At 48.5% G+C, this 14,295-nt stretch overlaps 1 long non-coding RNA gene across 1 annotated transcript in view; it reads right to left on the bottom strand.

Moving 5' to 3' along the window:
• LOC116942199 (uncharacterized) overlaps positions 1–14,295 on the bottom strand; it is a 111,656-nt gene that overhangs the window by 6,112 nt on the left and 91,249 nt on the right. Inside the window, exon 7 of the long non-coding RNA XR_012941619.1 lies at positions 1,112–1,198. This is a non-coding gene — a long non-coding RNA (uncharacterized LOC116942199). The remainder of the gene's footprint in view (positions 1–1,111; positions 1,199–14,295) is intronic.

Consider the following 14,295-nt stretch of genomic DNA (forward strand, 5'->3'; position numbering starts at 1 on the left):
GGGGGGCGGGGGGCGGGGGAGGGGGGTGTTGAAAGGACGGAGGGAGGAAGAGAGCAAGAGAAATGATGAGTGGGGGGAAGCGAGAAAGGGCACGGTGATTGGATGGGCTGTGATAGCAGAGAGGAAGGTGATAGGGTGTTGTGAGAGGTGAGGCTGAGGGCATCGCATGGGAACTGATGTGCTCATGCGTGATGGGACGAGGGCTGAAATGAAGGAGCGTGGTGGCGGCGGTGGTGCTAGTGGTGAAAGAGGTTTTTTTGTGGAACAGAGAACATCTTGATCAAAGTACAAAATGAATACTCATTGGTGGTATCTTCCCCTGCGACTCTTATTGTCAATGGGGTTTGACAGATCTCCAGTTCTCTCCGTTATATTCAGATTAACCCTCGTTTGCAGAGTTTCATCAGTGAGATGGGGCATTGCTTGCTGAAAACAACATTCTATCCCACTATTTACCCGCGGATAAATGGAGCAGAACTTCCGAGTACAACCAAAAAGTTCCAGTCGATGACAAAAAAACGTGACCGAATGTTGTGACGCACCAATCGCGAACGTCCACATTGTGACGTTTAAATATATACAGGTGTTGGATAATTAGTTAACGTTTTCATCTTCACATTTTTTTTACAATTATCAACAAAGCGGACCAGATCACGAGGGGATGCATTTTCATTCAGTTGCTGAGCATGTGAAACTGGTGTTATACATCTTCAAATGATATTGCATTATTATCGTGTAACTATACCATTCACCCATGTCCTTTTGAGCACTGGGCCGCGATGCTCTTAACTCCGTTACCTGCGGCAGGCAATCCACATTCCTGTGGCAGGGACCAGGCAGTAGAAAATCCGTCGCTGACTTCCTGCCGAGTGGTGGTTTGCCGGACGCAACTCAATTTGCTGACCCCTGGGGGATGTGGAATAAGTCAAACCGGACCTGATTTGAACGCACGACCTCAGGAGTGGACGCCTGCTGCCCCACTTACAATTGACCGTGCGTCTCACGTATGGTGGAGTGGAGCAGTGGCGCCAGTGATCTTGCACTGCGCCAAAGAACCCCAGGGACCTGAGTTGGATTCGCGGCCGTGCCTCTCGTTCGCGTTCAGTGATACCTGCATCCGTCTTGGGCTCCGTAAATTTAGCGGTGTGGGGGTCCAGCATGGTCAACCATCTCTCAAGATCCAACCTTGTAGCGTGACCTTGTTCAAAAGAGGGGGGGAGGGCAGACAAAAACTCAAGTGGGTGATGGTGGGGGGGGGGGGGGCGGTTGGGGGGGGGGGTATTGGGAAGACAGTCAATGTGAAACATCTTTAAACAAACGTTAAACGCCAATCAGAATGACTCACGGTTCGATTTGCTTCTCTCTATCGTGCGATCTGCTCCGACTCTCACCTCGCCGTGTGCTTTGGTGAGAGGCTACAGCACCCATCGCTCGATTGCCACTGGTGGTCAATATCATGCCAACGTCTCTTTGGCTTGGCTCGAAGAGATTATGAGGGGGGGGGGGGGCTTCAGCATGGGAGGTGTCAGCCCCCTCCAGCCCCCACTCACGCTACGGGACTGGCATGACTGGGCAGGGCATGAGGTGCCCTTCATCCAGCAGTGGATTTGCAATGGGCTGTAAATGATCCGTGCCAATTGAAAGTAAACCCTTGCAAGTGGTTCAATCCAGACTTTGGCCAATATGTGAAAAAGGCTCATGGTGTGTTCTTTTTTTTACTCTCCGCCTCACAGCGAGTTGCTCGGTGAATCTGTGTCAATAGCAGCGGTCAATCTCCCTTCTCGGGGTCCCTGCTGTGGGCCTCCCGCTCTGCCGTGTAACCAAAAAGCAAAATGACCCAGGCGATTTGTGTGGTTGGTTTTTTTCGTGATGTTCACGTTTTCGTCCAAAAATTATCTCCGCCTGAAAACTTTAAAGAAACAAATCGTTTGCTTCTCTCACCAGAAACGTTTTCAGCAACATCGAATGCGTTGAGCAATATTCAAGGGGCCAACGTATCTCTGTTCTGACATACGTACAGGGATAGTGCCTATAACGTATTTGGTGACCCCCCCCCAGGCAGTGGTATAAATTCCACAGTGCTATGAGCGAGGCCAGGTCTCTCTTCCACAGAACTGCTGCTGACTCACCTACAAAGCGGTGTCCGTTGAACCAAAACCACACGAAAAATGTACGAGCACTTTGTCACAGTATGATAAAAAATAATTTTGCAATTTATTTCATAAATTACGTTATTTAATCTGAGAATTATTATGCAATAATAACAATGGAGCGCAGTGAAATTCCCCGTCGCCAGGACCCTGTCACAAATCAGCTAATTTACGGATAAGAAAATATTTCATCCGAATATCTGTGGGGAAAAAAACCCCAAACATCTGCGGCTGCTGTAAACAATAATCACCGCAGACGCTTCTTCGGGAACTGAACTGAGCAGCTCCCTTCCTCTTCCAGTACTGAAGGTTGCCAGCGCATGGAGCAAAACGTCGGACATTGTACGGATCGACACGTGGTGCAACCCCAGAGCACGTGGGCGAGAACTGAACATCACAACGCGAAGACCCGTGCAGTAGCGTCGAGAGACTCATCGTGGTGATCATCGCTACCATGTGCAATTTGATCAAGCTCAAGGCTTGACCCCCCCTTACTTGGCAAATGAGTATGGGCATAACCATTCACGTAACCAACTGAACAATACGTCAAGAGTTGTGCATTGTACGTCCCCTAAAGATGCCACGTGATGCACAATTAATACATTTCTTGGTCAACCCACAGTCCGCAAAAACTGGTGTCTGTCCGAAGGAGGTCCTGGCATGTAAATTGTTGTGTTCTGCCTAGATGATGGTACTTTGTGGGAAATTAACAGATTTTATCCAATACAAACAAAATTCTGTCATAGGAATGTGGAAATTCAACAATTGGCACAGAACCACCCAGAGGACTGCTCCCCAACACTTGGTGATGTAGACCGTCAACAGAGATCAATGCTTACATTAGAGAAGCAGAATAATGTTGTACTTTATTTTCTACTTAAAACTGTTTGAGCGCTTTGTATGTATGTTCTCTTTACGGACAGTAATTCAAATGTGTGCATTTCAAACACTTTACATGAGATGCCTATAAGTCTCGGAGAAATGTTTTCATGCCACTTGTTTACTGCAGTGGCTTTTTCTAAACAACACATACTATGTATGTATATTCTTGGTTCTTTCGGTAAAGTCACGTAGAAGGGAAACAATAAAATAATAAAAATATAAAACAATAAATTTCTCACGACGTTTCGACTGCTGTGGTTTTCACACCTGATGATGATTGCTTGTGTTGCAGTCGAAACGTCGTGAGAATTTTATTGTTTTATATTTTTATTATTTTATTGTTTCCCTTCTACGTGACTTTACCGAAAGAACCAAGAATATGAATCCCTGCAGTCACGAAAGCTTTAAATCAAAACACATACTATGCTTCACCATTTCTTGCGCGTCACACCACCCGAGGCACAAACAGTGCGAGTGTTTTTTTTCCGCCGTTTCAAGCTCACACAGCCAGGTGCAAAACATTTTGTCCCATCTGTCTGTGTGTGTGGATTCCTCCCCCCCCCCCCCCAATTTCTTTTTTTTGTAAGGAGAGACAACCGCTTGCATGTACCAACACGCTGCTGGCCAGTGCTGCTGGTGCATTATTTAGGACCAGCGGGGCAAGCAATGCTGCCAGCAGGTATAGACAGCATTTGATGTGCACACCGATAAATCAGCACCTCCTATATATAATGAGAATTGCCTGGCAGCACTCAATCTCGCTTCCCCACGGCAGCGCAGCCGTCAATTCCCGGCGGGAGACAAAGGAGTGATCGGCTGACCCTGTGGAAGGCTTCCCGGTGCCTCGGCGTTATTTATTTATTTATTATTTTGGCATTGGAAAAGTCTGGGATTGATTCGAAGTCGCGGGGTCAGATCGAGGCCTTGCCAGAAGTGATCACTGGCCGTGGGTTTCTCACAAGCGGCAAGATTTTCTGGCTTATAAAGAGTTGCTTCATCTGTCGTGTCCCGGAGGCAGAGATGGGTCTTGCTGAAGACTCGAATAAAAATCAAATGGAAACTTCCACGACGCTCCGCGAGCCAGAGGCTCTGAAGGCCTCAAAAAAGAAATGGCAATACCAAACCGACCGACGACATAAGCGAGCGGGGATGTCCTGTCATGTACTGAGGCCATATTAACTCGTGGCGTGTGTCTGTGTGCGCACACTTTGGCTGGGTGGGACTTACCGCCGCTCTTTGTCCGAGCAATTCTGCTGACAAAAGCGCCATTTTTCGCGCAAAAGGTCCAATCACAAAAAAAATGGCAAGCACTTGAGACGAGAGTGGTGAGAGGTTGGGAGTCTCGTTCAAAAAATAAATTCACGCCGTTGATTAAAGAAGAAAAATTACATCCCCGAGCTGCCACGGGTCACGTTTTCACTGATGCGGGGGACTTGAGCAGACAGGACGCTTGTTTGCGAAAGGGTTCGCGTAGAGTGGTGTGCTTTGTTAACGTTTGGTGCAAAGGGACGCTCCTTTGGCTGCATCTCGTTCAGAAGGCTGGCTCAGTGAACAGGCGCATCAGTTACAAGGTAAACGTAAAGATGCAGCCCAATTGCAATGTCTCGCTCACGCCACTCCTGGTGGTAGGGCATGAGTTTTTGGTCTACTCTTCCACGTTGGCCAGACGTCTTGGAAGAGGTGGGAGTTACCCACACTTTACCGCACCGCACGCGACCTGCCGATCGACTAACTTTGTCGTATCCATTTGTAATGATGGTAGCATCAACAACAACCAACCGCCATTCGCCACTAAGTGGTGGTGACGTCACCACGACGCTTGTGCCAGGCCATGTGCACTTTGAGGCCACGTGAAGTGTCGAACGCCCGCGGGCAGGAGGTCACGGGGCAGACCCAGCAGGTTCCACGGGTCGACTGACTGAGATGACTGAGATGACTGGCTGATGCACCACCTGTGCCCCCTACTGTGCCAACCTGCTGTGCTTTATCCACCCGGCGCTCCGCTCGTTGTTGTGAGTGTCGCTCCTCCGCCCTCTGTTGTTGTTGGAGGGCGACTGCCTCCAACTGCCCAGTAGCGTCCTTCAAGATCGGCCTCCTCCCCAGAGGCCGATCTTGACACCGCTGGTACCGGTCATCGGCAAGTCCACTCAGCTCCACGTCCTCTTGTACCACATCACTCCATCTCTTCTCTAGCCCGTGCCGCGCCCGCTTAGCCCCCTCAATCCGGCCGAACAAAAGCTGTTTCGGCATGCGGTGGCTGGGCATGCGGGATACATGACCCAGCCATCGCAGCCTTGCCTGCCGGAGGAGCTCACCGATGGGACCTTGCCCAGATCTTTCAAGGATTTGTGAGCTCCTCACACAATCCAGTCTGGTTAAACCCAGGATGGATCGTAGCATCACTACTGTGCACACACGCACACGTGTGACGTCACTATGTGGGGGAGCGTAACGACCACGCGGGTCTACACACACACATGACGTCATCCCGGCTGGAGGCGAGAATGACGTCAGGGCCGGTTCTGGACTCGGGAGGCCACGAGGGTGGTGTGAGGTTGTGGCACTCTCTGTGACCCCGGCTGGACATGTGACTGGACCCCAGTGGGGGCCGAGGGCCTAGGGGGCACCTCGGGGGGCACGTGGACAGCAGGGGGGCTTCGAGAGGGTTCTCGGAGGGAGGCGTGGCCGGGACGGGGCCCGGGCACGCCGAGGCCCATATAAGCAGCCTCCTCGCGAGGTCGAGGCTGCCCGTTTCAAGAAGGAAGATGCATCGTGAAGACGCCAATAAGAGATCTGTGCGTAGGTCCCAGCCGGGGGACTCTAGTATAGTGGTAGACGTGTAAGTCCCGCCAAGACAGGAGGCTGTACCTCCCTAGAGTATCTGAGACGTGTGTGTTAGCTAGAGGAAGGCGGTGGTCACCACCCTATGCGTAATGTAAGAGTTAACTGTTGTGTGCATTAATAAATAAGTGTTGCCTCCCAAGAAGTTGTGTGTGCACCTAATTCGAATCCACCACACATTGCTACTGCTGGGTGGACAGAGTCGATGGGATTTAAGAAACTTGTCCCCACTGATGCACCTGCCACGTCCAGTATGTGGAATGTCCAGTGTGTGGACGTCCAGTGTGTGGAAGTCCAGTGTGTGGACGGGTGACGGCTGAATTTTAATCCGACCAGGAATCTCAAATCTTCCTCGGCAAATTTTTTTCAGTGTCTCACTGAGCTGTGGCAACACAAATATATATTCCCCTCTGCTCTCATATTACCCACTATTCCTATTAATCCACACACCAACATTGACCTGCAGACCTTCCATTAATCTATGCATCCAATCTTCCTGTTATCCGCACCTTTGGATAGACAAGGCTACCCGGAGGTCACAGGAAATCCATCCTATTATCTGCATCATCTGTAGAAGTGGTTTGGGAATTATGCGACTCATCCTATAATATGCAGAAAAATGTGGATAAGAGAAGTAACCCAGAACTTGTGGAAAATTCATCTTAATATCCATAGAGTTGACCTGACCTGAATTGAACCTAAAAGAGGTCTGTCTGAATATCCCATGCATCCTATTATCTGTGCACTAGTGCAGATAAGGACAGTCACATGTAAGTGTCAGAAAATTAATCCTAATATCCACATTTTTTTGCACTTGAGTGGAGTACATTATATGATCAACATTCATGGATAAATAAGAAAAAGTAGCATCTGTCCACAGTGCCCCCTCGTATCAGCATGAATAAGCGTGTCACCTTCATCATGAGATCATTATGGGCTTTCCCACACCTCCGATTAGCACGGTTGGCTACGTACGGTGCAAAAGTATTTGCATACATTATTATTGTATAGGTGAATACTGTGCTATAAATGGAACCTCGTGTGCCTCTATGAATATTAAAATACCTTAATTATATTAGGCAGGCGAGATGAAATGTGTAAAGTAATGTGGATTTGTGTGTTTTTGTGATTCCGTAGCACGGCTCTCTGAGCCCTATTTTTTTAATGCCAAGAATATTGCAAACCATCACCGAGCGTGAGCCTACGTGAAATGAAACATCCGATCTCACGAAACGTTTACATCTCCAAACTCCTGTTGAAACGACTGCAAGGGTATGACGAGTGACATTTGTGTAGTGACCTCGTGCGAATGTCAGCAATAGGGTACACAGCCAAGCTAACATGCATCTCCACGCTGAACGTGCTGCTCTTGTTTATGTATTTCTCAAAGTGGGGAAGGGGGGGGCGGGGATATTGGCTGGGTGTGGTGAGGCTGGGTGTGGTGAGGCTGGCAATGGGTAGTGGTACAACCTCGTTATTGGCCTGGCTAATTGACGTTGGCCGCTAGCGGCGCTGGGAGAAGTTGGTCGCATCGACTCTCGCCGGCAGTCGTCCGGATCGCCCCCGTAAGGTTAGCAAAGGTTCCTGGGAGCACTCACTTTTATTAATCGTACGCGGTGATGTGATCAAAGCTAACCCGGTCAGTCGCTGGATTGATATCGCACACCAGCGGGGGGACAGCAAAGGCGGGTGGAGTTAATGCGTTCTGCCTTGGCCATGGCAGCCACTCCGTCAAATATCTCATCTTCATATTAGAGAGTTTTTGGAGGGAGAAAAGAGCCCCCGGGCCCGGGAGGAAATCAGAGTCAGGGGGTCATGACCCTGGCTATCGATCAGCTGATCGCGTGCCGGCCCTCATCCTTTATGGCAATTGTTACATTCCTTCCCTCTTAGCCCAGGTCACGATATTACATACCTGCTATAATTGCAATCCGTTCTGTACACAGCGGGGGGTTAGCTTTTGCAAACAATGAAGGGTCTTATGTACAGTAAGAGTGTATATTTGGAATCCCCCTGTATGTGCCACATTGAAGGACATTCATTTGATGTGAATGATAAACGACGTGCCGCATTAATGCAATGTAATATGTTCAGTACTGTATAGACCAGTGCCGTGCATGCTTTTATCGTATGCCATACGGGTCTATATCTGTGTGAGGGGAAGGAAACACGAAGTTTGTACCTCATATACCACATCAGCACTGCAAGCAACGCCGATGTGAATGACATTAGCGTGCACCAAAGGACAAATGCCAGTGAGAGACATCATATTGGCGGTTAAGAAGCGTAAGTGGGCTTTGGTGGGACACGTCCCAAAGAAGGGAAGATGGTGTGCAGACGAGGCTGGTGAGGGAATGGCAGTCGACGGAGAGAACAAGCCTGAGAGGAGGACCCCCGTGGAGATGGAGTGACACGATCAGCTCACGTACAGGAGCGAGATTGATCGTGGCTTAGCTGGACTGTGCTCGATGGCAAGAACATGGTATTGGCCTTTAGCCATCAGTGGATAGACCACAGGTGATGATGATGACAGTATTGTATTTATTATCCTTAGACAATACTAGTACAGTATATAAACTGTTATGCAGACGTACACACGTGATCAACAAATGTATAGTGTACCACAGTTATTCCACTGGTGTGTAATCTCTTCCGTGCATACTAGGGGCATTCATTAACCGATATTCAATATTGAGCTCAAAATTCATGCTTAAATTCGCGCATAAATTAGTAATTATATTTCAAAGCATGTTGTATAAGGCGAAGCAATGTTGCAGTATACTAACAACCTGGAAACCTGAGACTCCCAGCAATGGTTAACATTTTTGTTCTGAACTGTGTCCACCAAATTCATCCGATCGTCCTGTTGTGTGCACCCAGTTGTGGATAAGAGGAGTAACTCAGACATTGCAGCAAATTCAAAGTTAATTCGCGTGTTTCTGCACTTCTTCACACGTGTAAACCACTCACCATAGTGCGGATGAAATAGTCCGCAATCAGCCCCGCCCCCCCTCCCTCATGTGTATGCACGTTGAACTTCTTTCGCACCATACGTAGCCAACCGTGCTAATCGCTGATCTCGAGGCCATAGATGGACGACGCAATTTCAGTGCACTCGATGGCAGTGCGATCAGATCGGGCCGGATTGCACCCCCAAGTAACATTCCGAGGGGGGCTTGCGCAACCGGCTGCAGTGCAACCGAGGCCAACGCTGCGACAGAGCTTGGTGCGTGAGCGTGGCCCACACGTGCGGCAACTGCGCGTTCGCCGCTTGGGCAGCGGGGATGTCGCCACGGCAATTGTGTCAGGCTGGGTGCACCTCGAGCCCAACGTAAGGGGGTCAAAGGACAAATCCCATTGTTTATGCAGAGTTGAGTGGGTTTAGTGGTTGATGGCACGACGGATACATTCGGGTGTCCTTTGTTTTGGTTGAGGCTGATAGGAAGGCCACGCGTCTTCTTCGTGGCAAGCTCCAGGCTCAGCAGCAGACGCCAACTCCGACGCGGCAGCGAGTAGTAATTATCAAATCACCGTCGTACGCGGGTGACCAGTTGGCTCCCAACTGGCGGTTGACCAGTTGGCTCCCAGCTGGCAGTTGACCAATTGGGAGCCATCCCTGCACTTCCCCTAGGGGTCAGCCTCCCATTGTGAGAGTTCAAATTTGGCACTACATTAGTATTGTTCGTTGTAATTTCTTACGGATAAAAATATGACAATAGAGAGGAACTTACAAGTTATGCCAAATGTTCCATTTTACCGCCAAACATCGATGATGACTTTGCTCATAATAACGATTATCATCATATTCTTGGTTCTTTCGGTAAAGTCATGTAGAAGGGAAACAATAAAATAATAAAAATATAAAACAAGAATTGTTTTATATTAAAACAAGAATTGTTTTATATTTGTATTATTTTATAACAATAATTGTTTTATATTTTTATTATTTTATTGTTTCCCTTCTACGTGACTTTACCGAAAGAACCAAGAATATGAATCCCTGCAGTCACGAAAGCTTTAAATCAAGAGATTATCAACATGTTACTGTGGCTGCTGCTGCTGCCAATTGAAGCTGTTGATGATGCTACTACTACCGATGATGTGATTCATTTAGCTACACTTAATTGGGAGTGTCCTGCATTCGATTATTTGTCCAATTCCTCTTTAAGGAGGTTTTTTTTGCGTGGTAGAAAACAAACAAAAACTCCACGTGAATGAGGTTACAATAATCCAAGCTCCAAGCTAACGGATACAATTGTATTTACTTGCTATACTGCCATCTGTATCACCTCGTGGTCAAGAAGGTTTTGGAGTTCTAGCACCCAATATTCTTAGGTTTTATCCAGGTACTCTGATTATCTACGGCATGCCAAATATAAAAATGCAATTGGACGAACATTCAGTAACAATCTAAAAAATGTGTTGAGACTCAAATGTATGTATTCAGATTTCCTGTATAATTAAGCACACAACTATCATCATCAGCAACAGCAACATTGTTCGCGGAAAAAAACAGTAGCAACATGATGATTATCAACAGCAGCATCAGCATGATGCTTACACATCATCAGCAGTGTAAGCAGCGAAAAACACATGATGATGATTTCATCATAATTATTGGCATCTTTATTAATATCATCAACATCTTCATTGATTTTTTGTTTTACTGTGGAATGGAATTTCTGGCAGTGTCTGGTGCAGCTCTGTGGTCACCCTGTTGTTCATGGGAAATGCCCGATAGTCGAATGGATTTAGTGGGAAATGTTATCTCACGTCGAAATCTACATGGTGGGGGGGATAAAAATTGGATACCTCGTAATCTCCACAGTTGACCCATAGCATTGTGGAAGCATTGAAACTTCCCGTCAGTCCTGTGCCTTTGTCTGCAGATGATGGCCCAATCTCCTCTTATCCACCGACCCTACGGATAATAGGATGAACTTGGTACCTGCCATGACCACTGCCAGGCGTCTCTCCTTATCTGCATTTCTTTTACAGATAAGACGTATTGACCCACTTAAAACGGATCAATTCATACCATCGGATAATATAATTTATGGAAAATAGGGTCACAAATAATAGGAGTTTCGCTGTATTAGATTGAGCAAATATGTTTAGATTTTTGGATGTATGACCGTGGTTGCATAATACAGTCCGGTATCTATAAAACATGTTAAATTGCCTGTTAGCAGTAGTGTGGTATTGGTATGTTCAGGATTGCTATCAGATGACTCGAGCCAATGAGGTACATTTCTAGCTTACATAAATATATAAACAGAGTGAAAAAGGAACCTGTCTCGACAGCCTCTGGCACGCAGAATTCATGGTTCTGAGTGGAACGAATATCCATTACCTACCTCACGGGCAGGTGACCCTTTGACGAAAGAAATGCAAATGTCTTGAAAAATGCACCGGCAGGTGGAGATGACCGATATACATTTGCTTTGAATGCACGGGCGAGAGCAGGCATGGTTTCTCTGTGTGAAACACGCGGTACACATTTACGACAAATATCGTGAAGTGCGTATATTGCACGCCACACACTTAGTCCATTACCAAATCAATCAGAATGCATATCATCAGTTCTTGAACCTGGATAGTGCTTTTATGGGTGATCAACGTGCACACCAGGTTGGCATATGTGATGAAAACAATAAAAATATATAAAGAGGGAAATTTCAGCTGCAGTTTGGTAAAGTGGTCTAAGCACTTCTATCAGGATGAGGCACGTCTACTATACTGCTTCGTCTCATCCATACTGCGTTAAACCACCGCACTGCAGGTCACAGCAACTCACTCACCACTCACTCACCCACCACACTGCAGGTCACAGAAACTCGCTCAACCACTCACTCGCCACAGGACAGATCCCAACTCACTCACCCACCACACTGCAGGTCACAGAAACTCACTCACCACTCACTCACTCGCAACAGTACAGGTCCCAACTCACTCACCCACCACACTGCAGGTCACAGCAACTCACTCACCACTCACTCACCCACCACACTGCAGATCACAGAAACTCACTCACCACTCACTCGCCACAGTACAGGCCCCAACTCACTCACCCACCACACTGCAGGTCACAGAAACTCACTCACCACTCACTCACCCACCACACTTCAGGTCACAGCAACTCGCTCAACCACTCACTCACTCGCAACAGTACAGGTCCCAACTCACTCACCACACTGCAGGTCACAACAACAGACTCGTGTGAGACTCGTAACGTAGCCCCCTCCACACACCGACGCAGGCCGCCCATGCACAGCATCCGCATGCAGATCGCACTAACCACGTGGGAACACCGCACCTCGCGCGAACATCACACCACACGTGAACACCACACCACACGCGAACACCACACCACACGTGAACACCACACCATGCGTGAACACCACACCACACGTGAACACCGCACCACGTGCGGACACAAACGCGCCTGCCTCGCTCACAAGGCAAATGGTCCGACACTTCGACGCCAGCACATCCATCCAAGGTGGCGCGCGCTACGATGAACAGGCGAGATTCGCAAACTGGTGCACCTCCTACCTCACGCCATCTGTTCAAAGCTCAAGGAGCAAAGAGCCCGGTGCTTCTGGTACACAGTCCTTCACTCTTCCCTTTTCATATTGAACTGGTTCATTTTATTCCGTACCTAACCCTTGTGACGGCGTAAGCATGAACCTGTCGTGACAATTACCGGTGATTGTACAAGAATGTCAATCCACGGCTGGATTAAGGCGTCCCACAAGCCTCGACGCTCATGCGGGGGTTGTCGTTTGACCATACTTCACCACACAGGCCACTGCGGGTTGTTGAAGGAGGGGCCCCAGACCAGTTCCGACACCACTAACCACTGACGTTAGCCATAGGCAGGTACCGAACTTTGGTGGCCAAGTTCACAGCGCATCGAGCTCACCCACGGCACCATGAAGCACCAGTTTCATCTGCACTTTTCATCACCAGTCACAACTAAAACGCGCGCCATTCGATGCGTGTGTCTTGAGCGCAAGAGCCGCGATGGATTGATGGGCCGGCGCGTCACCAATTGCCCATGTCAACGGGTGTCTCTGTTGCATATTCACGCGCATCTGTGGCCCCGATGCTGCGCGTGCCACAGCACTTGCACCCGGCTGCTACACACACGAAGAGTCAAGAGTCGTGCGTGATCGCGTGGCCCGGGTACCCCCCCCCTACTACTCAAACAAATACAAACACATTATCTCTACCCCGGCACAGCCACCGACAACCCAGATATGTCTTGCAGAAGCAATAATGAATCTCAAGGGCGGGGGGGGGGGCGGCGGGGGGGTGAGTTTGAGGGGGGGTGGTGTCCCTCACTTTGTTTAAGGAACATTGATTGATACGTGCATACAGGGAAGTACACGTACGTGTTGAAGGAGAGTGTAAGAGCGGCTTAAAGCTTTTATTAGGGTTAAATTCAGGTCAGGGCTGGGTGGAGCCCAGGGAGATCCTGAAAGGTGTAAAGAGCAGCCTGGAAAAGCCTGGAAGGGGTTTAGCTACTGGAGGTTACTTAGAGGGCACAGCCAGTGGGACTTTGCATAATAGGGCTTCCGGTAACTTATTTTCTCTTTTACAAAAAAAAAGCCTCAGTGCAGTGTTCGTGGGAGTGGGTGCTGGTATCGTTGCGGGGAGTGGTGGTGCAGCGGTTAGCGCGCTGCGCTACGAACCTGGCGGCCCGAGTCCGATTCCCGCTCACGGCCAACATCGGTGACGATTATTTGAACCGGTCCTGGGCCCTCCCCCTAGGTCGACTCAGCCTCAAATCAGTACCTGGTGCGGTGTGTAAACATTGCCACTAGGGAGACAAAGGCGGCCGGACATGGTTGCTGGCACACCCACCCCCTCGTGTGCTGTTCCGGCCTACCATAGGTGCTACTCGCTAACAGCACTTGCCCCAACAGTATGTCAAGGCTATACGGGGGTCTTTGTCTTTGTTTACTGGTATCATTGCAGAAGGTAGTTTTATCAGTAGCCAGTGGAGAATACAAGGGGGGGGTGGAGATAGCCCCCCCCCCCCAGCACCTCCTTTGAGACCTAATTAATTATTGAAAATGTATCAGAAAAAATGCATTAAATAATTTTTTTATGAATGTAGGGTCCTCTTCAAAATCTTGGATTTCACAAACGGATAAACATCGAATTACGGTATTTTAATCAGGTATTGTCAATATAAAATGTAATCCGTCAGAGACTTTACTCATCCACTATGCACCCCTATCTGAGATCCCGACGACATTATTCAAGGAACGGCAATGGACCACACTCATACAGCTGCCTCAGTGAGGAAGCCTGGGTGTGGAACTTCCGTGGTGGACGGAAGGCATAAGAGAGGATCTTCAGAGGCTTTCAGCATCTTCAATAGCAATGATGCAGCAGGCGATGTTGTTCAGAG

This window comes from Petromyzon marinus, chromosome 13, assembly GCF_048934315.1.
Source record: "Petromyzon marinus isolate PM22_M1 ecotype Great Lakes invasive population chromosome 13, UKy_Petmar_22M1.pri1.0, whole genome shotgun sequence".
Classification (NCBI taxonomy): Eukaryota; Metazoa; Chordata; class Hyperoartia; order Petromyzontiformes; family Petromyzontidae; genus Petromyzon; species Petromyzon marinus.